The sequence below is a fragment of the Lemur catta genome, chromosome 11 (genome assembly GCF_020740605.2).
Source record: "Lemur catta isolate mLemCat1 chromosome 11, mLemCat1.pri, whole genome shotgun sequence".
NCBI classification, from domain to species: Eukaryota; Metazoa; Chordata; class Mammalia; order Primates; family Lemuridae; genus Lemur; species Lemur catta.
The window spans coordinates 67,596,488-67,619,481 of NC_059138.1; the positions used below are offsets into that span (position 1 = coordinate 67,596,488).

Genomic DNA, 22,994 nt, shown 5'->3' on the forward strand with positions numbered 1-22,994 from the left:
TTCTTCTCACTGCACCTGAAGTCTAGCCACTAGGGAACACTTAATGGCAGCAGTCCCAAGGCCAATGGCCTTTGTCCATGTGGGCTGGCAGTGTAGCACCTGCCAGGCTGTCCTGCTCTGTGGCAGAAAGTCTTTCTTCTCCTGAGTGTCCATGAGCCTCCAGTCCTCAGAGGTAGGAGACTCAGCATACCTTTCAAGCTGTGCCTCAACTCATGAAAAGTCAAACAAAACAAACAAACAAACAAACAAAAAAACCCGAACTGCAGCCAAGCATGGTGCACTTTGTGTACTTTGGGAAGCCAAGATGGAAAGATCACTTGAGGCCAGGAATTTGAGACCAGCCCAGGCAACATAGCAAGACCTTATCTCTACAACAAAATAAAAAATTAGCGGGGCATTGTGGTGAATCCCTGTAGCCCTAGCTACTCAGAAGACTAAGTTGGCAGGATCACTTGAGCCCAGGAGTTTGAGGCTATAGTGAGTCATGATCCTCCAGATTGTGAAACAAAGAAAGACCTTGTGTCTAAAAAAAAAAAAGACCAAGTACAATCAGGTGCGCTTCCTGACCTCTTTATTTTCACTCTCACTGCCTCCCCTGCACCCCAAAGCAGGATTACTATGACATAAGTAGTGGATTCACAGCCTTTGGATATTCATCAGAGTTTTCTAACTCTGGTTACTGCCTTTCCCCACCCCAACTTGTGAGTGGAGATAGTCTTGTATCAGTTCCATCTGTCAGGTCTCTGAGAGTCTGAGGTCCATGTTCTTCAGTCTTTACCTGCCTGCTTGTTGCAACAGCAGCTCTGCATAAGAGGAATAGATGGGTTGGAATCAAAAATAGAAAAAGCAAGATCCATTAAGTCAATATCTAACCAAGAAGCTCTGACCTTCATGTTCTAAAATTTTAAGAAATTGGTACTTGTTTGGCCTTATTCTATAATGCTCTGCCCCACGTTTCTCAGTTGAGGGACTTGTGGCTGGCACTAGGCCTGTTTACCAGTTTCTTGTAATAGCCACAATAAGCAGGAGACCTTCTAAGCATCAATGTTAAGAACTGTGCCAAAGCTTGCAAAATACAAATTTATGTGTATTCATCTCCTTCCACATAATCAGATACCCACATAATCAGATACAATTGGTCTGTGGTATGGACTGTGCATTGACAGTTTTAAAAGATCTCCATGTGGTTCTAATATACAGCCAGGGTTGAGAAACCCTGGTATAAATGAAAAAAGGCCCACATCATTAGATTGTTTACAACTACTATATAAAACAGTGTTTACCAAAGTGTGGTTTGAGAACTATGTAAATCAGAACACTCAGAGTGCTACTTAAAATGCAAATCCTAAGATGATATCAGCAAGACGGAGGAATACAAGGTCGCCTGCTAGTATCCTCCCACGACAACAGGAATTCTACACTCATGCACAAACAAAAGTCTCTTTGTGGGAGCTTTGGTACTTCGGTAAGAGGTTGTGAAACCACATTGGAGCCCAAGACCTATGAGAGTTTTTTTGAGGGTATAGACCTGCACCCAGGTGGCTGATCTGCCAGTTGTGCTCCCAGGTTCAAACCTGGAAAGGGCCACAGTCCCTGCATGGCTTGGCTACAGCCCTGTTTGGCCTTGAGCCTGCAACCAAAACCATCTTCCAAGGGGTCCAGGAGGAATCACACAATCACACACAATGGTGCATTGGGAGGCAGGCTTATCTGCCCACTGACATTGGTCTCAGCAGTTGACCCAAAAGTTACTCTGTAACTTGGCTCTGGACCACCTCAGCTATGGTTCCATCTTAGTATTGCTCACACAAGGACTTATAGAGAGACTTTCCCATCTGAGCCACTGGGACAGGCGTGCCAGCCTTCACCCCACAGCAGACCCTGAAAGGGCCCAGTCTCAGCTCCAGCCACTCTTGCTGCAGCCCTGGAGTTACCCAACATGTGCAGGGAAGTGCTGGGAGTCTTGCCCACATAGGAAACCACTGAGAATCTTGCATGCTAATGCCATTGGGTTAGGTTTGCCAACATCAGTCCCATAGTAGATGCTGAACTATTCCTGAAGCTCAGTTTTAGCCCCTCCCAGCTATGGGAGAAGTTCTACCCAGCCAGCATCTTGTTGGGAGTCATGCCCATCTGAGTCCCTGTGATAAGACTGCCAACCTCTGGCCTTCATGGATCTTCAGTGGTCCTGGATGTTGGTCCTTGCCCCTCCTGTTATGGACAGAGAGCAGTTCTGCCCAACTGGGGACCCAGAGGGAGGCATGTCCAGTAGTGCCTCTGCAGACTGACACCTCGACCTCAGTCACATTGCGGATCTTGAAACAGCCTCATAAATTGTCTCCAACCCTTTTTACCCACAGTCTGACAACAGACCTGCTCACCCAGGAATTCACTGGGGATATGCCTATCCATGTCCATGGAGACAAGCCTGAAGATCTCGGTCCTGGCTGTGGACCTGAAACAACCCTGTGCTTCAGTTCTAGCCCATCTCAGTCACAGACTTGAGCACTACAACTAGCCCAGAGACCCATACAGTATTTCAGTAGAAATCCTCCCAGAGACCAGGAAGAAGCCACAGCCATCAGTACATAACACATCAGCACACCTAGTAAGAGGCCTGCTGACTGCAAACACTGATGTGAACATTTATCTCAGTACTAGCCCAGCAGACCAAGGTCCTGGGCACAGTCCAGGACCCAGGAACCAGATAGGACCTATACCAAATATAGCCCCTGGAAACAGGCCTGCCAACTCTGGTCTTCACTCTGGACCTAGTTTCATTTATGTGACCTGAATCCAACTCCATTCAACTCCAATCCCAAAAGCAATCCCATCAGAGACTTAACATGAAAAGGCTTTAAGTTGTCAAAACCAGTCTGTAAGACTGAAAGAGGGGTTTGTTCCTTCAAATGTATAGCCACTAGTGTAAGGCTACATAGATAACAAAGAATCAGGCAAACATGACACCACCAAAGGAACCTCTTTTTTTCCTTTTTTTTTGAGACAGAGTTTCACTCTGTTGTCTGGGCTAGAGTGCTGTGGCGTCAGCCTAGCTCACAGCAACCTCAAATGCCTGGGCTCAGTCAATTCTCCTGCCTCAGCCTCCCAAGAAGCTGGGACTACGGCATGTGCCACTATGCCTGGCTAACTACTTTTCTTTTTCTTTTTAGTTGTCCAGCTAATTTATTTATTTCTATTTTTTTTAGTAGAGATGGGGTCTCACTCTTACTCAGGCTGGTCTCGAATTCCTGAGCTCAAATGATCCTCCCGCCTCGGCCTCCCAGAGTGCTAGGATTACAGCCATGAGCCACCGCACCTGGCCCAAAGGAACCTCTTAAAGCTTCAATAACTAACCCCAAATAAATGGAGACATAAAAATTTCCTAAAAGAGAATTCAAAATAATTACCTTAAAGAAGCTCAATGAGATGCAAGAAAATACAGATAGACAACTAAATAAAATTTGAAAAACAATGCATAAACAAAATGAGAAGTTTCATAACGAAATAGAAACCTTAAGAAAGAACAGAACAGAAATCCTCCTCCTGAAGAATACAATGATAGAATTGAAAATTTCAATAGAGAGTTTCAATAGCAGACTTGGTCATGCAGAAGAGAGGATTAGTGAACTCAAAGACAAGTATTTGAAATTAACTAATTAGAGTAACAACAACAACAACAACAACAACAACAACAAAGGTTAAAAAAGAGCTAAGAAAGCATAAGCAATCTATGGGACACCATCAGACGTACAAATATACAAATAATGGAGCTACCCAGAGAAGAAAGAGACAAAGGAGAGGAAAATTTATTTAAAGAAATACTATCCAAAAACTTCTCAAATCTTGGGAAGGATATGGATATACAAATTAAGGAAGCTCAAGGGATCTCAAGCAAGATCAATTCAAAAATACTACTCTAAGATATATTCTAATCAAATTATCAAAATTCAAAGACAAAGAGAATCATTAAAGCAGCAAGAGAGAAGAAACATGCCACATACAAAGGATCTTTCATAATGCTATCAGTGGACTTCTCAACAAAAACCTTGCAAGCCAGGAGGGAGTGGGATGACATATTCAAAGTGCTAAAAGAAAAAGAAAAAATACCAACCAGGAATATCATATCCCGCAAATCTCTCCTTCAGAAATGAAGCAGAGATAAAGACATTCCAAGGCAAACAAAAAATGTGGAAGCTTATAACCATGAGACTGGCCTTACTAGTAGTGCTAAAGGAAGTTCTTTGAATTGAAACAAAAGGATAATAAATAACAATATGAGACTATATAAAAGTATAAATCTTACTGGTGAAAAACAAATAGTCAAACTCAGAAGACTCTAATAATTTAAAGGCAATGTGTAAATCACTCATAACTGTAGTATAAACGTTAAAAGACACATGTATTAAAAATTATTGCTGTAACCAATTAGTTAACAGCTATATAATATAAATTGATGTAGTATGACATTAATAGCATAAAATGTACAGCAACATAGTGAAATTGTAGAGTCTTTGCATGGGATTCAGCTCAAGGTACTGTCAGGTTAAATTAGGATATTATAACTATAACATGTTTTATGTAAGTGTCATGGTAATCACAAAGAAAAAACCTCTAGTAGATACACCAAGAGAAAGGAAACAAATCACAGCACTACAAAAATACAACAAATCACAGAGAAGCAAGATTGAACAGGAGGAGTAAATGAACTTCAAAACAATCAGTGAAAAATTAACAAAATGCCAGTAGCAAGTTCTTAACTATCAATAATTACTTTAAAAGTAAGTGGATTAAATTCTCCAATCAAAAGACACAGAGTGGCTGAATGAATAAAAAAACAAGATCCAACGATACACTGACAACAAGTGACTCACTTTATTCTTAAGGACACACGTAGACTGAGATCAAAGGATGGAAACGAGATATTCCAGGCAAATGCTAACCAAAAGAGAGCATGAACAGTTATACTTATATCAGACAAAATAGACTTTAAGTCAAGAGCTGTAAAAAGAGACAAAGAAAGTCATTATATTATAATCAAGGGGTCAATTTATCAAGAGAATATTATAACTTTAAATATACATAAACCCAACATTGAAGCACCAAAATTTATAAAGAAAATATTAATAGCTCTGAATAGAGAGATGAATTGCAATACAATAATAGTAAGAGACCTTAATACTCCACTTTCAACAATGGACTTATCATGCAGACAGAAAATCAATAGGGAAATAGTGGACTTGAATCACACTTTAGGCAAAATAGACCTAATAGACATATATAGAATATTCCATCCAATAGCAGAATGCACATACTTCTCAAGTACACATAGAACATTATCTAGGATGGATCATATGTTAAGTCACAAAATAAGTGTGTACAATTTAGGAAGATTGAAATTGTACCAAGTATCTTTTCTAACCATTATGGGATGAACTAGAAATAAGTAAAAGGAGGAATTTTGGAAAATTCATGAATACATGGAAATTAAAAAATGTGCTCCTAAATAACCAGCTGTCGAAGAAGAAATTAGAATGAAAATTTTAAAATATCTTGAGATAAATGAAAATGGAAACACAACATACCAAAACTTATAAGATACAACAAAAACAGTTCTAACAGAAAACTTAAGAGCAATAAATTTCTACATCAAAAAAGAAGACAAACCTGAAAAAAACAACTTCACATTACATCACAGGGAACTAGCAAAAAGAGAACAAACTAAGTCCAAAATCAGTAGAAGGAAGGAAATAACGAAGATCAGAGCAGAAATAAATGAAATAGAGAATATAAAGACAAGAGAAAAGATCAATGAAACTAAGAGTTGGTTCTTTGAAAAGATAAACAAAATCTACAAACTTTTATCCAGAATAAAAAAAAAGAGAGAAAAGATTCAAATACAGATGGTCCCCAACTTAGAATAATTCAACTTACAATTTTTCAACTTTATAATGGTACAAAACCAACATACATTCAGTAGAAACTGTATGTTGAGTATCCATACAACCATTCTGGTTTTTTTTAATATCTTCAGGATAGTATTTAATAAACTACAAGGGATATTCAATATTTTCCTATTAAATGAGCTTTATGTTATATGATTTTTGCCCAACTTTAGGCTAATGTGAGTAATTCTGAGCATGTTTAAGATAGGCTAGGCTTAGCTATGATATTTGGTAAGTTAGGTGCATTAAATTTGCAACCTATTATATTTTCAACTTACAATGATATGTTGGGATGTAACTCCACCATAAGTCAAGGAGCATCTGTAAATAAAATCAGAAATAAAAGGAAAGAATTACATCTGATACCACAGAAATACAAAGTGTCATAAAATACTTCTATGAACAATCATATGCCAACAAATTGGATAATCTAGAAGAAATGGATAAATTGCTGGAAACATACAACTTGCCAAGGCTGAATCAAGAAGAAATAGAAAACCTGAATAGATTAATAATGAGTAAAGAAATTTAATCCATAAAAAAAAACTCCCATAAAGAAAAGTAGATGATTATATTATATTATTACTATTAGGTCATTAAATATAGAAATGTCCAATTTCAAATCAGAAATTTAGTTTATTATATCTCAAACAAGAAGCAGTACAATTGAAGTATGTTCCTAAACTATCAACACAGTTTTGTCATCTTAACAGTAGCTGTTTATGCCAGAAGCAAAGAAGCCTGGAGAGAGAGTAGTGATGAAATTACCAAAGGCATTTTCCACAGCTTGATGAGAACTGAATATTTTTCCTTGCAAGAAGTTGTCCAAAGCTTGGAAGAAGTGATAGTTGGTGCAAAGTCTGGTGAATACGTGGATGACAGAGAGTTTCCAAGTCCAGCCTCTGCAGTTTTAGCAGCATTGTTTATGCGACACATGGCCAGTTGTTGTCTTGCAAGAGGATTGGCCTGTCTCTATTAATCAATCTCAGCTGCTTAATCATGAGCATCCTCATCATTTCGTCCAACTGGTTGCAGTAGACATTTGCTGTAATCGATTGACCAGGTTTCATGAAGCTGTAGTGGATAATAATAGTACTGGACCACCAAACAGATACCATTAGGTTTTTCTTGATGAATATTCAGTTTTAGACCGTGTTTTGGCACTTTACCTTTATCCAACCATTGTGCTAAATGCTTCTGATTGTCAAAAAGAATCCATTTTTCATCACATGTTACAATACAGCATAGAAATGGTTCGCCTTTATGTCATGACAGCAAAGAAAGGCAAGCTTCAAGGCCATTTCTCTTCTGACACTCATTTAATTCCTGTGGAAGACTTCTATCCAGCTTTTTCACCTTTCCAATTTGTTTCAAATGTCCAATATTGTTGGAATAGTAATATCAAACCTTGCAGCTAATTCACGTGTAGGTTGAGATGGATTTGCTTCTACTATAGCTTTCAGCCCCTCATTATCCACCTTGGTCTCAGGTCATCAATGTGGCTCATTTTCAAGATTAAAATAACCAGAACGGAACTTCTGAAACCATCGACATACTGTGTGTTCGTTAGCCACATCCTTCCCAAACACTTCATTGATATTTCAAGCTGTCTGTGCTGCAATGGTTCCATGATAGAACTTGTATTTGAAAATAACATGAATTTTTGACTTACCCATGGTTTCACAAAAATTGCTCTAAAAAAAGTTTGAAAGATAATCACAAGCCAAACTGGGCATTTGAAAGACTGAGGATGTACCTTCACAATAAAAATAAAACACGAAGTGTCAAAGTAAAATGTCAGAGATATTAACTGTCAAAGTTAGTGCTTAAGGAAATCAGACATTTCATACTTAATAACCTAATGGTAAGTATAATTATTAATTCGTAGAATAAACCGCTGAGGCCCTGAAGAAGCTGGGGAAATGAACAGTAGACAAGCCTCTAGCATAAACAGAGAAGGGTAAATTCACAGTGGGGACTCTGTGTGAGGACAAAAAGGTGAAATCAACACTGTTTATATTTTGAGAGGTTTTACTGGAAGTGCATGTGCAGGAAAAGACAACATTCAAGCAAATGACAATAATCATGAAATTATCTTGCCAAGAACGAATTCTTAAAGGAGGGGACTTCCAAGCTTTTTTTCTTTCCCAACTTTAGTTCTTTGTTGTTGTTTTTAAAGGTGTAAGATCTGGAACTGCATTCTATTTCCTGTGAGTGTGTGGTGACCATTTTTTTCTCTCAGATTTCAATCTCCAGGATATTCCTATGGAATCTGTAGGAATCACAGCTAATCTTAGAAGCTGTTGGAGATGTGAAAGAAAGAAAGGTGAGTGTATCATGAATGTGTGATGTAAGTCTTCAAGAAAAGATGGATGTCCATTCCCTCATTTTTAAGATGAATTATTTTTTAATTTTTAGCATTTATGAAATTGATTGCAACTTATGACAATGTTTACATTTAGTGTAGTATTTCTTACCCCCACACACACACCAACACACAGCCCCACCAAAAAAAAAAAGACTATTTGTTTTAAATTGGTACATCTGTCACTGAAGACATTTTTAAGTGAGGATGGAAATATAACACATTAACTTAGAGTGATCACAATTTTTAAACAATCTTTCTGGTTAAAAACAAACAAAACAACAAAATTATTGTTATAATTATTTTGTAAAACTTTGTTTTTAAGAATTCTTCTAAAATGTTATTATTAATTGCATGTTATTGTGTAAAATGAATGAAACATAGTTTCCACCCTCATTCCTATGCTATATGGCATTTATATTGCATTGTTTCTAATTTAAAAATTCTTTTAAATTTATGATATTAATGGAATAGAAAAAATTATTGTATGCTTTATATGGAACCAGAGAAGACCAGTATAACAAAAGCAAGTTTAAGCAAAAAAAAAAAAAAAAGTGGGAGATATCAATTTACCATATTTCAAGCTATACTATAAGGCTATAGTAACCCAAACAGCATGGTACTGGCACAAGAACAGAGACATAGACCAATGGATCAAAACAGAGAACCCAGATATAAAATCATCCTCATATTGCTATCTGATTTTTGACAAAGCAGACAAAAACCTACACTGGGACAAAGAATCCTTACAATAAATGGTGCTGGGAAAATTGGATAGCCACATATAAAACACTAAAACAAGATCCACATCTCTCACCTCTCACAAAAATCAACTCACAGTGGATAACAGACTTAAACCTAATGCATGAAACCATAAGAATTCTAAAAGAAAATGTTGGAAAAATCTTATAGACATTGGCCTAGGGAAAGAAGCTATGAAGAAGACTCCAAAGACAATCACAGCAATAAGAATAAATAAATGGGACCTGATCAAATTAAAAAGCTTCTGCACAACCAAGGAAACTATCATCAAAGCAAATAGACAACCTACAGAATGGGAGAAAATATTTCCATGTTACACATACAATAAAGAGCTGATAACTAGAATCTATATAGAACTCAGGAAAATCAACAAGAAAAAAATCAAAGAACCCCATTAAAAAGTGGGCAAAGGGCATGAACAGAAACTTTTCAAAAGAATACAAACTAATGGCCAACAGACATATGAAAAAATGCTCAACATTTCTAATCGTCAGGGAAATGCAAATCAAAACCACAATGAGACATCACTTAACTCCAGTGAGAAGGGCTTTTATCAAAGAGTCCCAAAACAACAAATGTTGGCATGGATGCAGAGAGATAGGAACACTCATACACTGCTGGTGGGATGCAAACTAATACAACCTCTGTGGAAATTAATATGGAGATACATCAAAGAACTCAAGTAGAACTACCATTTGATCCAGCAATTCCACCACTGTGTATTTACCCAGAGGAAAAAAAAGTCATTCTATAAAAAAGACATCAGCACTCAGATGTTCATAGCAACACAATTCATAATTGCAAAGATGTGGAAACAATCCGAGTGTCTCTTAATACATGAACGGATTAATAAAATGTGGTATATGTATACCATGGAGTACTACTCAGCCATAAAACATGATGAACTAATATCCCTTGTACTATCCTGGATGGTGCTGGAGCCCATTCCTCTAAGTGAATTATCATAAGAATGGGGAAAAAAGCACCACATGTACTCACCATTAAATTGGTACTAATTGATCAACACTTATGTGCACATATGGCAGTAACACTCATAGGTGTGTCGGGCAGATGCAAAGGGGGAGGAGAGGAGGGATAAATTCACACCTAGTGCGTGTGGTGTGTGATGTCTGGGAGATAGGCATGCTTGTAGCTCTGACTTGGACGGTGCAAAGGCAACATATGTAACCAAAGCATTTATACCCCCATAATATTCTGAAATTAAAAAAATTTTTTAAATAAAATTTATTTAAAAATATATTATGGGAGTACAAAAGTTTTTGTTACATGGATATACTCTATGATGCTGAAGGAAGGGATTTCAGTGTGCCCACCACTATGACAATGTTCTTTATACCCAATAGGTAAGTTTTTATCCCATGCCCTCCTGCTACCCTATCCTCTTCTTAGTTTCCAGTGACATTTACTTCTTTTTGTGCCCATGTGTACCCATCATTTAGCTCACGCTTATTAATAAGAACACATTATGTTTGCTTTTCCATTATTGAGATATGTCACTTAGGCTAATAGTCTCCAGTTCCATCCAAGTTGCTGCACGTGTCATTATTTCCTTCCTTTTAATGGCTGAGTAGTATTCCATGGCATGTATGTATCACATTTTCTTTACCCAGTCATGTATTGATGGGCACTTAGGTTGACTCCATATCTTTGTTATTGTGAACTATGCTGTGATAAACATTTGAGTACAGGTGTCTTTTTTATAAAATGATTTATTTTCCTTTATGTAGATACACAGCAGTGGGACAAAACTCTTCCAGACATAGGCCTAGGTAAAGAATTTATTACTAAGACCCCAAAGGCAAATACAGCAGCAAGAAAAATATATAAATGGGACTTAATTAAATTCAAAAGGTTCTGCACAGCAAAGGAAATAGGTAACAGAGTAAACAGGCAACCTACAAAATGGGAGAAAATATTTGCAAACTATATATCTGACAAAGGACCAGTTTCCAGAGTCTACAAAGAACTCAAACAAAACAGCAAGAAAACAAACAGCCCAATCAAAAAGTGGGCAAAAGACATAAACAGAATGTTTTCAAAAGAAGACAGACAAATGGCAAAAAAATAAAAAAAAAAAGAAAAAATGTTCAGTATCACTGATTATCAGGGAAATGAAAATTAAAACCACAATGAAATACCACATTATCCCTGTCATAATGGCCATTATTAAAAAGTCAAAAAACAACAGATGCTGGCCTGGATACAGAGAAAAAGGTATGATTATACACTGTTGGTGGGACTCCAATTAGTACAACCTCTGTAGAAAACAGTATGGAGATTCCTCAAAGAGCAAAACTCTTATTATTTTGAAGGATATTATACATTCTTCACTAACTCAGAAAACTTTTATTAAATGCCTCCTTTATGGTGGTCTTTCCTAGAGAAACAAGTCCGTATTCTCTTAAAGGAGGATGCAAGGAAGCCATCTTATGCAGAAAGGCCATTACTCCCAGATACCCCCAGACTACCTCCATCATATTTCAAGAAACTTTCCCAGAAGTCACTTCTTCACATTGTTTCACCTTTACTCTTCCAGGACTCTGATTCTTCAAACATAGTTCATTTTCAAACCAAAGATCACAGAATCTCTTCGAGAGTACTATTTGACCCACTCATGGCTAGGGTGGGATGGGGGTGGATTCCTCCACCCAGGAATCATGACCCGTTAGAAGATGCTCTTCCCTAGGAATCACAGTGTGCTTTCTGGAGGATCCCCAGACATCTTCTGTAGTTATCAGTTCACTCCAGTGAAGTTCAAGATTAAGTGTTCAAGAGTAGAATCCCCAACAGTTACCTCAAATCCAAGGAATAAAGTTTATTTTCTTCATAATGACATTTAAGACACTAACTTAGCATTTAAGACCCTAACTTAGAACTTAGCATGAAACAACATTCTTAACTCTTTTTTCCTCTTTACTTGTATATAACTGTATCCATTGTAGCTAAGCTGGTATAATGTCTGCTTATTTGCTTATTCCTGCCTAATGCCTTTAATCATGCTATTCTTCCATTAAAAAATAAATAATAAATACATTAAAGTACAAAAATAAACTACTTAATTAATTTTTACATAATATGCATAAACCTATGTATCCACTACCCAAACCAAAGTACAGGACATTCTCCACATTGTGTAAGATGACCTCATCTGCCTTTCCACTTATCACCTTCTTCAGAGATAATTACTTTTTTGGTAGATGTTAACATAGCTTAGCTTTTCCATAATATGGTTTGCTTAATTTTCTAACAAGAAGGAGACAATGAAAGGAAAGGGCCACATGCGAAGAAAAGCACATATTATTAATAGTTCTTTCTCACTGGTCACCTTTTTCACTAGCCATTCCACTATATACCAAGACCCACGAATTCAGCCTGGGCTACCATGTAGCTATTGTGATGTCCCAATTAATAAATCCTGAATTCAAAGTTTCACTGCCATCTTAGTCTCTTATTTTCCCAGTAGTGTCTGAAAAATAGGCTGGTCAACATGTGACTCAAGAGACAGAAGTCACATACTGAATTAAAGAAAAAGAAGTATCTTATAAAATGATTCCTTATATTTCACATAAAGAAATGAAGATATAAAAGTCTGTTTAAAGATATTATTTAAATTTTATATTTTAATAGCATATTACTGTGTGCTTTTTAATGATGATACAAGCCTCTAGAATGCTATTCCGACTTGTGTAACTCTGATAGAGAAATTCCAGAATGGCATTCCAGCATGCTTTCCCATAAAGTAGCCTTCCTTTGTAACACTGATCAAGAGACTGAGATTGTAATTGTTCAACCACATATAAATCTACCTAACCATACTACAGAACTCAAGTTTCTCTGATTTGCATTTAAAGATATCACATGAAAGTTCACTAAAACCAAATGTATTATGTCTATGTCATCCTCCGAGTGACATCTGTAGTAATCCCCAAAAAGAAAGGAAGGAAGGAGAGGGAAAGGAAAGGAAAGGATAGGAAAAAAGGAAAGGAAAGGAAAGGAAGAGAGAGAAAGAGAAGAAAGAAAGAAAGAAAGAAAGAAAGAAAGAAAGAAAGAAAGAAAGAAAGAAAGAAAGAAAGAAAGAAAGAAGAAGGAAGGAAGGAAAGAAGGAAAGAAAGAAAAGAAATGAATGAAGGAAGGAAGAGAGAGAGAAAGAAAGAAAGGAAAGAAGGAAGGAAGGAAGGAAGGAAACAGGAAGGAAGGAAGGAAGGAAGGAAGGAAATCAGTTTGATAAAACAATGTTCTTACTAAATTCCTACCACACTTACCTCATGCCTCCTGGCAATCAACATCTTCATTGAGGGACAGCCATGTGTAGGGCACCATATTAAGCAAGAAATAGAGAAGAACTCCATTCTAAAGCCAATCATGATCCTTAGTAGTGAAGATAAAAATATGAAAATGATTATCACCTAGAATCATGGCAAGATAAAGATGTATTTATCACAAAACAAAAAACTGTAAGAGGAGAGAGGGGAATGTTAGGACAATTGTGCTGTTGGCCTTCATCAAGTAATTTTGATATAAGGTTGTAAGTTCGGAGTATGAGAGTCAAAAAGCATGATTTTGGCAAAGGTACCAGGTACGTTGGTATAGTTTGTATATTTGTCCCCTCCGAAGCTCATGTTGGAATGTGATAGTCAATGTTGGAGGTGAGACCTAGTGGTAGGTGCTTGGGTCATGGGGTAAATCCCTCATGAGTGGCTTAGTGCCCTCTGCATGGTAGTAAGTTCTTACTCTATGAGTTCATGCAAGAGCTGGTTGTTGAAAAGAGTCTAGCACCTTCTTCCTTCCTCTTTCTCTCTCTCTCACCATGTGACAGGCCTGCCCCCTTCACCTTCTGCCTTGATTGGCAGCTTCCTGAAGCCCTCACCAGAAGCAGATGCTGGAGCCATGCTCCATGTACACCCTGCAGAAGCATGAGCCGAATAAACCTCCTTTTAAAATAAATTGCACAGCTTCAAGAATTCCTTTATAGCAATGCAAAATGGACTAATGGACAGACCTTCAGATATCACTCACAATCAAATACTTAGAACTTAAAACATGTCCAAACTCATAAAACTCCTTCTACTTCTACCACCAACTTCTATTGCTAGTGCAGCTCAGAGAAATAAAAAAAAGAGGTAATGCCAAACAAATGCTGCCAACCCCTGTGTTGAAATACATGAAGTCTGATCCCTAAGGACACCAGACATACCAGCAAATAATATTCCAAATGTTACAAGTCCTCTTTGTCCCTTGACTGGGAAAGAATATTAGAAATTATAGTTCTTCTTCTCTTTGGCTGATAGGAAGAAACTCAGAAGTCATCCGATTTCAGTTAATATTAAATCAGTTCCTATTAATAGAAAAATCTAACTCAGCATTGCTTCCTCAGTGGCTTGAAAAATCATGCTTAGTATCATCTGGTTGGAATTAAATCTCAGCTTCTCTGCTTGTCTCTATGTTGAGCAACTGTTAGTGTTGTAATCTCAGGCAAAATTATAATTAAAACACTGACAGACTTAATCACACCTATTCTTAATGTTTTCAAATTCACATTGAAAATGTATTTTATAATTATTTGAAAAAGAAATTCGCATACACATCTAGCTCCTTATATATCTCATTTCATCTAGTGCATGATAGAACACTTTGCATTTGTTCGAGCATTTTGGCTGTACAGATGGTTCTTAATTCATAATGGAAAGGAAAAAAGAAAGATTTGTCAGTTTTCTTTTCAACCTGTCTTTTTATATATCTTGAGGACATATAACATTTCAAAATGATTCAGAGAGGAAGAATTGGTATTCTTTGCTCTTTTTTCCTTCTCAGCTGCTCGTTTTATTTTTAATGTTTGAGCCAAAGTCATTTCACTCCTACTCAACAGAGGGAAACTCTCTTGCCTCTCTTGCCTCTTGCCTTGCCTATTTGAGTCAATCCAAAATTGCTTCTTGAGGAAATGTTTATGTTTGCCCACAACAACCCCTGAGCCTAACTTTATTTGGAAGATTGGTGACCTTTCCTTCTATGAAAACTGAGAGCTCATTATTTCCCAAGTCAGTACATTTGAATCTTGAGTCACTCTTATTTTTCAGCATTTGCCTTTATCAAGCCAAAGCCCAGACAACAAATCATTGGCCCTATTCTGACATCTGAAGCCAAATAGAATCAGTCGAATGCTCCTTTCATAAAAAATATATAATGCTTTAGGAAATCTATGAGATGTTAGATTCTTTTTTAACTTAGTTGCTTTCTTTTGATAACAAAAATTTCCAGGGAAAATAATGTTTTCTTTGTAGAGACAGAAAGAAACTGAAAGTGCAAATCCTTTTCTGGTTTCCAACTGAATTATCTTTTTGACTCAAATTCCTCATTTGAGAAATGAGCACATGTATGTCCAACTCTAGTCTTCACAAACAAATACAAGACAGGGTAGTTACATTTTTAAAAAAATCACTTTAGTTCATGATTTCTCTGCAATAGAAGAAGTTCACATATTAGAAAAGTGGAAGTGGTTGATGAGCTAGGAAGAAAAGACATGTGATTCTACAGGATTCTGGAGCATTTTCTAAGAAAAAAGAAAAAGGGCATTATTCACTCTTCCTTAATTATCTAACTTGCATTTCACCTCCTCTGTGAAGCCTTCTTCTCCTTCAGCTTCCTTCAACCTTCAGTCATCATCGATTTCCCTTCAATGCTTTGTTTGTGTAGTGGCCATAGCCCAACTCTGTATTACAGTTCAGTGTGTACAAATTGGTCTCACGTCTAGATAGTGGGCTACTGGAGGACAAGAAAGTTAACCACTTGTTGTATCCTAGGCCCATTGTGGGGGATCAATAGATATTAATTGACTTGAATTAGAAGTTGACTTAACTCCATTTCCCGAAGCCAAGCTGAATAGATTCTATTGATTTGTCCCAAGGTCACAGATGTTGATGGTTTAGAATGAAGCTGATTCAGCTTTCCTGGTCTCATCTAGACAGGCTGATTCTATACACACCATTCATGCATTTCATGAAATTATGTCCCTAAGAAAATCTATTAAGCTTTTATACTCCCAATATGTATAATATTTGTATTATACAACTTAAAATATTGATTGTATTCAGTGAGGGGATGTTTTCTAGCAAATGCTTTCTGATAAATACCACAGATGGTGACATATTTTTGCTTTGAATCATTTTCGGCAGAATCCTAGACACATCCTAACTATTTATACAACTTTTAGATCATAAATCATACTTTTTAATTACCTTGGAATTTTGGGGGGATTTTTCCTAGTCAGGCAGAGACCACTCTAAACTTATTAAAATAAAACAAGACAATTGTATTGTACTAGAATAGTTTAAAAATAAACCAGAAAGAAAGCTCCATTCTGGGCTGAAAATAAGCAGACTAATAAAAAAATATGTCCAAAGGGCAAAAAAAGACATTTCTGTGTCAGATTATTCACACCAGTCTCAAAAATCTAAGCCTAGGACATTGCTGCAGGACACTGGTACCATGGAGTTATCAAACTAATATGGCATTCGACTAGATTTAATGATAACTATCCAAATTCTGAAGGCGTATTATGGAAACATACATGCAAGAAGATGACACGAACCTAGACTCTGAGTGTTTCAACTATGCCTTTTCATCCATCTGGTGGCAGAGGAGAAACAGAGTTGATTGGCAGAAATCTGTCCCCTACTCTTCTGAATAGAGGCGATGTCTGCCTACCTTATAATGACTACACAGCTGCCAAACACGGCCAAGGAAGCAACCTATGCATGGATTTCAGTGGTATTGAAGTGCTTCTGCCTTATTCTCCCTTACTGTCCTACTGATTTAGAAACTGAGCCACGAAGTGCCAATTATTTTAAAGAACATTAAATACATGAGAAACATGTACTAAATTATGAAGTATATGAAGCAAGATGCTTTGAAATTCTGTGTCCAAATAAGTGGGTTTTTTTTTTTATCTTTTCTGAGCTTCAGTTTCTTCATCAGTAAAGTTACAGATGGAATTGAATAATTTCACTTAGTTCCTTAAACAATTAGCATATTGGTATCAACTGCCTATATTTAGTTCCACCTACACTTTATTTCTTAGGATTCGTCAATGCAAGAAAAAAAAAAGACACAACAACTGGTGAGGGAAACTAAATATCACCACCACAATCATCATCATCATCATCATTCTTATTATTGTCAAGTTTATCACAACATCGAAGACTATTTTTCAGAGCTCCATTCTCCATTTTTTATAGCAAGCAATTCAGTATACCTGGGGATCATGGTCTCTGATCAGTATTAAGGTGATCATGCAATGCTTATGACCCAATGCTTACATAACTTTAGGTGAAAACCTATTTGCATGTTTATCTTTGCTGAATACTTCCTAAGTAAGCCGCCTGTCTTTCTTGACATCACCTTTATCACTTAAAAGTTAAGATAATGGTCACTACATATACATTGTAACAATGATAATAATCGCAAAAATTGTTTCAAATTGGTAATTGGCATTGCTGGTATTTTTCACCCAACACAACTTTCTACGTATATAATTTTTTGCATTCTGTCTCCGTAGGTATGCTTTACATGATAGAGGGCACTCTGGACATGTCTCCAGGCTTCACTGCTATATGCTAGATGTCAATAATACAAACACCAGAGGACTCTGGAACTCTCCAAGGAAGCCATACAGAATACTAGTGGTTTTTTTCTCTGTGTCCTTTGTAGGAGGTAGTCTATTACTATTATTATATATTTGAGTTGTAGCTTGTTTGTTTTTTTTCTTCTACATATGAATATGAGAAGCCACATTATAAAGAAGGGTTAAATACAACCCCTTCCACTATTCCAGCTTGGAGTCAAATGATGTTAGTTAATTTATTAATAATACATAAGTACAATTTCCTTGGTCATATATAGCAACATTTTCACAGTAACATGAAAGTAGTCTTTCTACAACACAAGTCTGATCATAATGCTGCCTTCTCTAGACACTTCAGGGGCGTCCTACACCTCATTGTTGAAGCTAAAAATCCTTAGCATGAAATATAACAGCCTTTATTATTTTACCCCTGTTTATTGCTCCTTTACTTGTCTCTTAATGCCACATCCTGCCTTCTTGGTTTTTTATCCTCAACTATTCCAATTTATAATATGTATATCAGAGAGGGTGGTGATAGGTGCAGGTCTCCATATATAATAGCAATTACAGTTTGTTTAAGGTATACTTTTATGCCTTCGCATAGATGTTTAATGATGTGAAAATATCTGTAAGTCTATTGAGCCAGGAAAACCAGGAAATAGGGACTTCCTAGGTGCTCTGTTAGTCCATGCTGTTGTAAGGATGGACAATAATTAACTGGACTGAAGGAAACGGTAGCCCAGAAGAACACTTCATGCCCCAACACAGTTCCCAAGCAAGATTTTAAAAAAAGGAACGTTTGTTTTCATTAATTCACATTTCTATTTAAAAAAATCCACAGGGTGCCTTGCATTGTGTCACAAGCAAAGGAGAAAATGAATGTTCTCAGTGATGAAGGGTCATTTTCTCTGTTACCATTAACTAGATATTTCCTTATGGGATGAATGATATCACTATTCACTTTCTTCTGAGCTATAGCTAGAAAAGTCCTTTCATTTTACTGCCCATTACCATGTAAGGGTGAAAAATGAGTTTCCCCACAATATTTCTGATTTACACTCTCCTTTTTCATTTCTCTATTGTGACTTGCTTACACATAACATATTTCTGTGATTTAAGGTTCTTCTTGTAGTTCTTTCTTAGCACCAAAATCAAAACTTTTTATCTGTCCTTTTATATACATGACGAAGTATACACACTGCAAAAGTGGAAATACATATTCTCTGTAGCAACTTGCTATTTATCTTCCTAAAAGGATGAATCATTAAAAAAGTATTTGATCATTAAAATAGTAAACATATCTAGTACATGCCAGAGAAATTTATAATAAATTCAGAAAATAATCTTCTTATAGTCGGTCCTTCTTCTTATAGTAGTCCCTTCAGTCAACAGCCTCATATTATCTGTGCCTTTTCTAATAATTCCCTACACCCATTTGAGCTTTAAAGAGAGTCTGTCTTCATTGCACAGGAGAAAACTGATTGGGGCTGAGGCAAAGCTGTTCAAAACGGAGCCCACATCTGAGTGGGGAGCCCCCTTTTCAAAACTATCTTGTTCACACAATCCAAATGGCATTTGGAAGCAACAGAAGCTTTGGACAAATTGCAGCCTTTCCTAAGCACACTCCCCAAATCTGATTCTATTAGAGTTATAGTCCAAAGACTCAAGTTTCATTCTGGGGCCTATCACTTAACCTTACAAGTTGTGTGACCATGAACAATTTACATAGCTCTCTCTGTTTGAGTGCTCTTATTGGTAAAACACATATAACCTACAGCTCATAGGTAGGTACTATGAACATAAGGCACTTATGGAAATGCCTGACATACAGCTAATGATAATGGAGTTTAGTTATTTCTATGATTAAGGTAACTACATATGCAGAAGATGACATTGTTAAAATTGAAAATCCCTTGTGAAATCTGTTCTCATTACCCTTAGCTGACAACCATATGTTAGAGAGTATGCAATGATGTCCTTATTCTCTTTAGCCATGTACGGTTTCATCAGGGTCATTTCAGGAAAAGGCCTGGATATTTTGTGGTGCTTTAGACCAAATAAGGATAACAGAAGGAAATACTTGAGTTGCAGAAATGCCTCAGTAAGGGGGAAGTTATCAGATGCTCAGTGCATCTCTTGGAAGAGCTGCTTTCTACCCATCTCTTCTGAGAGCGATGTCACCCTGAGAATAAAAAGAGGACCATAATGGAAAAGCAAAAGTCAATTATCAGTTCCATGTTGCTTCCTTTCAGTTAAAAATAGTACTCTGTTTCTGTTTCCTTATGAAAGACCCGAAAAAAGAGGAAATGAAAATTTCAAAGATTTCATTAGTTTTGGATTAGAGCGACAGCTCATGTGAAAAACATGACTAGTATGGAACCTAAAAGGAAAACACTAACTCAATTTGGATTATAAATCAGAGTTCTGAGATCACCTGATTCAGCTCAATGAAAACCCTCTTCATTCAAAATCATTTTATATAAAATAGCATGAGAAATGTGAACAACTCCAAAATAAACCAAAACAAAAGCTTAATGGTTAAGCGGGCATGTTTGAAGGTATTAGTAAAGACATGTTGTACCCCTATGGAAGCAAAGTGTTAATACATGTGGGTAACAGAGTGTGGACTGGGGAAACAAACACTGCATCCACCTAAGCAGCTGGTTACTATAAAAGAACAGCGTGTGTGGTTCTATTCTGCTCAGAGTGATCTCCTCTCTCTTGACCAACTGGAGTCTTGAGCATTTATTTCAACTGTTTGAGATTTGCATTTCCTCTTTATAGTTTCTGAGAATAAAAGTAAAACATTAATGGCACTATTGTAACATGCTTCCCATGAAACTCCGGTTATTGCAGTTCACCACACTGTCCAGTAAACCAGAGACTCCAGATAAACTCTTCCAGAGCCGAATTTATATTAAAACCTAATGGCTAGCTCTTGAAGGGAAGCTGCCTTCCCTCTCAGGGGAAGGCAGTGACCATTCTAGACAGTGGTGTAAGCCTCTGCTCAAATTTAACTTCCTCCTTTCGTGAGGGCTTGTCTTCCTGGTTCAACCTAAGAAGCACAAGATCAAGTGCATTGCCTCACTGAGCAGGAGATCAGTAATGAGCATGCAGAGGGCTTCCAGGCAGAGGGGATTAAAAAGTAAATAGCTTGTTTGGAAAGAATATTTCAGCTTTAGAAAGAAATGGAACTCATATTTTTAAGTAGAGGGATGTAAATTTTGGCACATAAACTTCTTGCTTAAGAAAGAAGTTATTAATCCATGCCCCAAGTTGTAAATAATTAAGTCAGATTCTTCCCATAACCCAGAACCTTTCTTGTTAGTGATGAAATCACTCAGGGCTTTGTTAATGTATTCCATGAGTTAGCACTGGCAATGGCTGAGGAGAGACTAAGACAACAATGGCCACTGAGACTTAACCAGGTTCCCACGTTATCACTGAATCATTGTTGACTCAGTTCAAGCCCCAACACTGGTGTGTCTCATTCCTGACATCCTCCTCCAGACTGAGGGTGGACCCCACCACCTTGCTCTTCTTAGAGACTATATGGGTTAGTAATTATCTCATGTACTTTACTTTTTATTTCTCAACTACATTGTTATCTGCTCAAGACCCAGGATGAGGGCATATATGTCTTTTCAATCCTGGGGTATAATGAAATATTAGAAAAATACTTTACAAGTGATAAACCAAAACAATGTATTTGGTATCATAAGCTTTCACAAGCCTAGCATGGTTCTGAGCGTATGAAATCATAGCATTTCCTAACAGCAATTCAAAGAGCTGAGCCCTTTTGTATTTGCTGGGCATTGTTCTAAGGGCTGTGCTTGTGTTATTTTATTCAGCCTTCACAAGCACCCAGTAAGATAGGGACTGCAACTCCTCTTACTTGCCCTAGTCTGACTTCAGAACCTAATTTCTTAACACTGCTAATTTGCCACCCACTGAAAGGACTCAGCTAGAAAGAATATCATCTTCATTTTACAAACGAAGAGGGAAAGACCCAGAGAGGTCAACTGGTTTGCCCATGGTTAAACTACTATCATCAGAACTGAGCTAGAATCCAATTTTCTGATACTAGTTCCAGAATTCAGTTCCAGAATTCTTTGACTACAATGTATTTCTCTGTATGGGAGGCAACTCATTTATGCAATTTTTGTGCAATTTTAATGTTTTAGAGGAAACTATAGCATTTTCAAAGTTTCTCAGTCCCATGAATACTTCATTCATGGCAAATAATAAATACTTTATTATTTACTCACCTGTTTCTTTCCCTCTCTAAATGTGACTACTTTTTTGAAATGGCCTATGCATGTCTTTTATACTTTTGCCATATATGTTTACATGCAAAGATAATATACAATAATTTTACATGCTTAAAATGTATATGAAGAGTTACCTCTTATATGAATCCATTTCACCTTATTTCTTCACTCAGCATTTTGTTTTTGTTTTAGTTTTTAGTTAGAAAGTGTTAACTTTAGGTATATAAATTATATCCTTAGGTGTTAGGGTATATGACAAGTGTGAGCATAAGCTATGACTATGAACGAAAAGCACATATTTAAATAACAGATCCCCATAAGGCAAAGACTATTGTGTATCTTAAATTATGTACTTGGTCATCTTTAATGCAGATTGTACACTTCTTAAATAAATATGAAAAAATCAACATAATAAAATCGGAGTAGAGATATAAACAAAACCAACTATTACAGAGAACCAAACTGTAAAACATCATGAGAATCTAGGATAAAGGAGGCACACCAGAGAAGGATAAAGAATTCCAAATGTTCTTGGACTCCAGTCCTGCTCAGCTGCTAGGGTTAGTGCCCATTCACACTGCTGTGGCCTTTCCAATGCTCCTGTCCCCATCTGCCTTCATCTCCTGTGCATACAAAGCCTGTTTATCTTCTCTCAGCCCACCTGTGAATTTTAGCCTGTGGCAAAACCAGTGCACCCTCCTCTTCTTCCTTTCCCTTGAAATCTTGTCACCCAAAAAAGCCTCTTAACAAGTGCCCCACCTGCCACTGGAGCTGTCTTGCAAACATTCTCCCTTAATGACAAATGATTCTGCACTCTGACTTGCTGCATTACTCATGGGTTTAGTCTGAGAAACTAACTCCTCAAGGCGTGTTATTTCTTTTGACATAAATTTTTTCATTTCCCATGCCTGTTTCGTGTGACTAGAACATAAGCAATCATAAGTCATTTTAATAACTCAGCCAATTTTTCTTACAGCACATTTTTTCCAGACTCTAGTGTCATCCTATATAAAATG

The 22,994-nt window shown here is 36.9% G+C and overlaps 1 long non-coding RNA gene across 1 annotated transcript; it reads right to left on the reverse strand.

Annotated features, from left to right (window-relative positions):
* Positions 1 to 650: 650 nt before the first annotated feature.
* LOC123647488 lies at positions 651 to 22,494 on the reverse strand. Its single transcript, XR_006738254.1, has 4 exons — positions 22,481 to 22,494; positions 13,353 to 13,458; positions 6,221 to 6,263; positions 651 to 803 (listed from the first exon to the last, which is right to left on the reverse strand). It is a non-coding gene; the product is annotated as an uncharacterized LOC123647488 (long non-coding RNA).
* Positions 22,495 to 22,994: the final 500 nt, after the last annotated feature.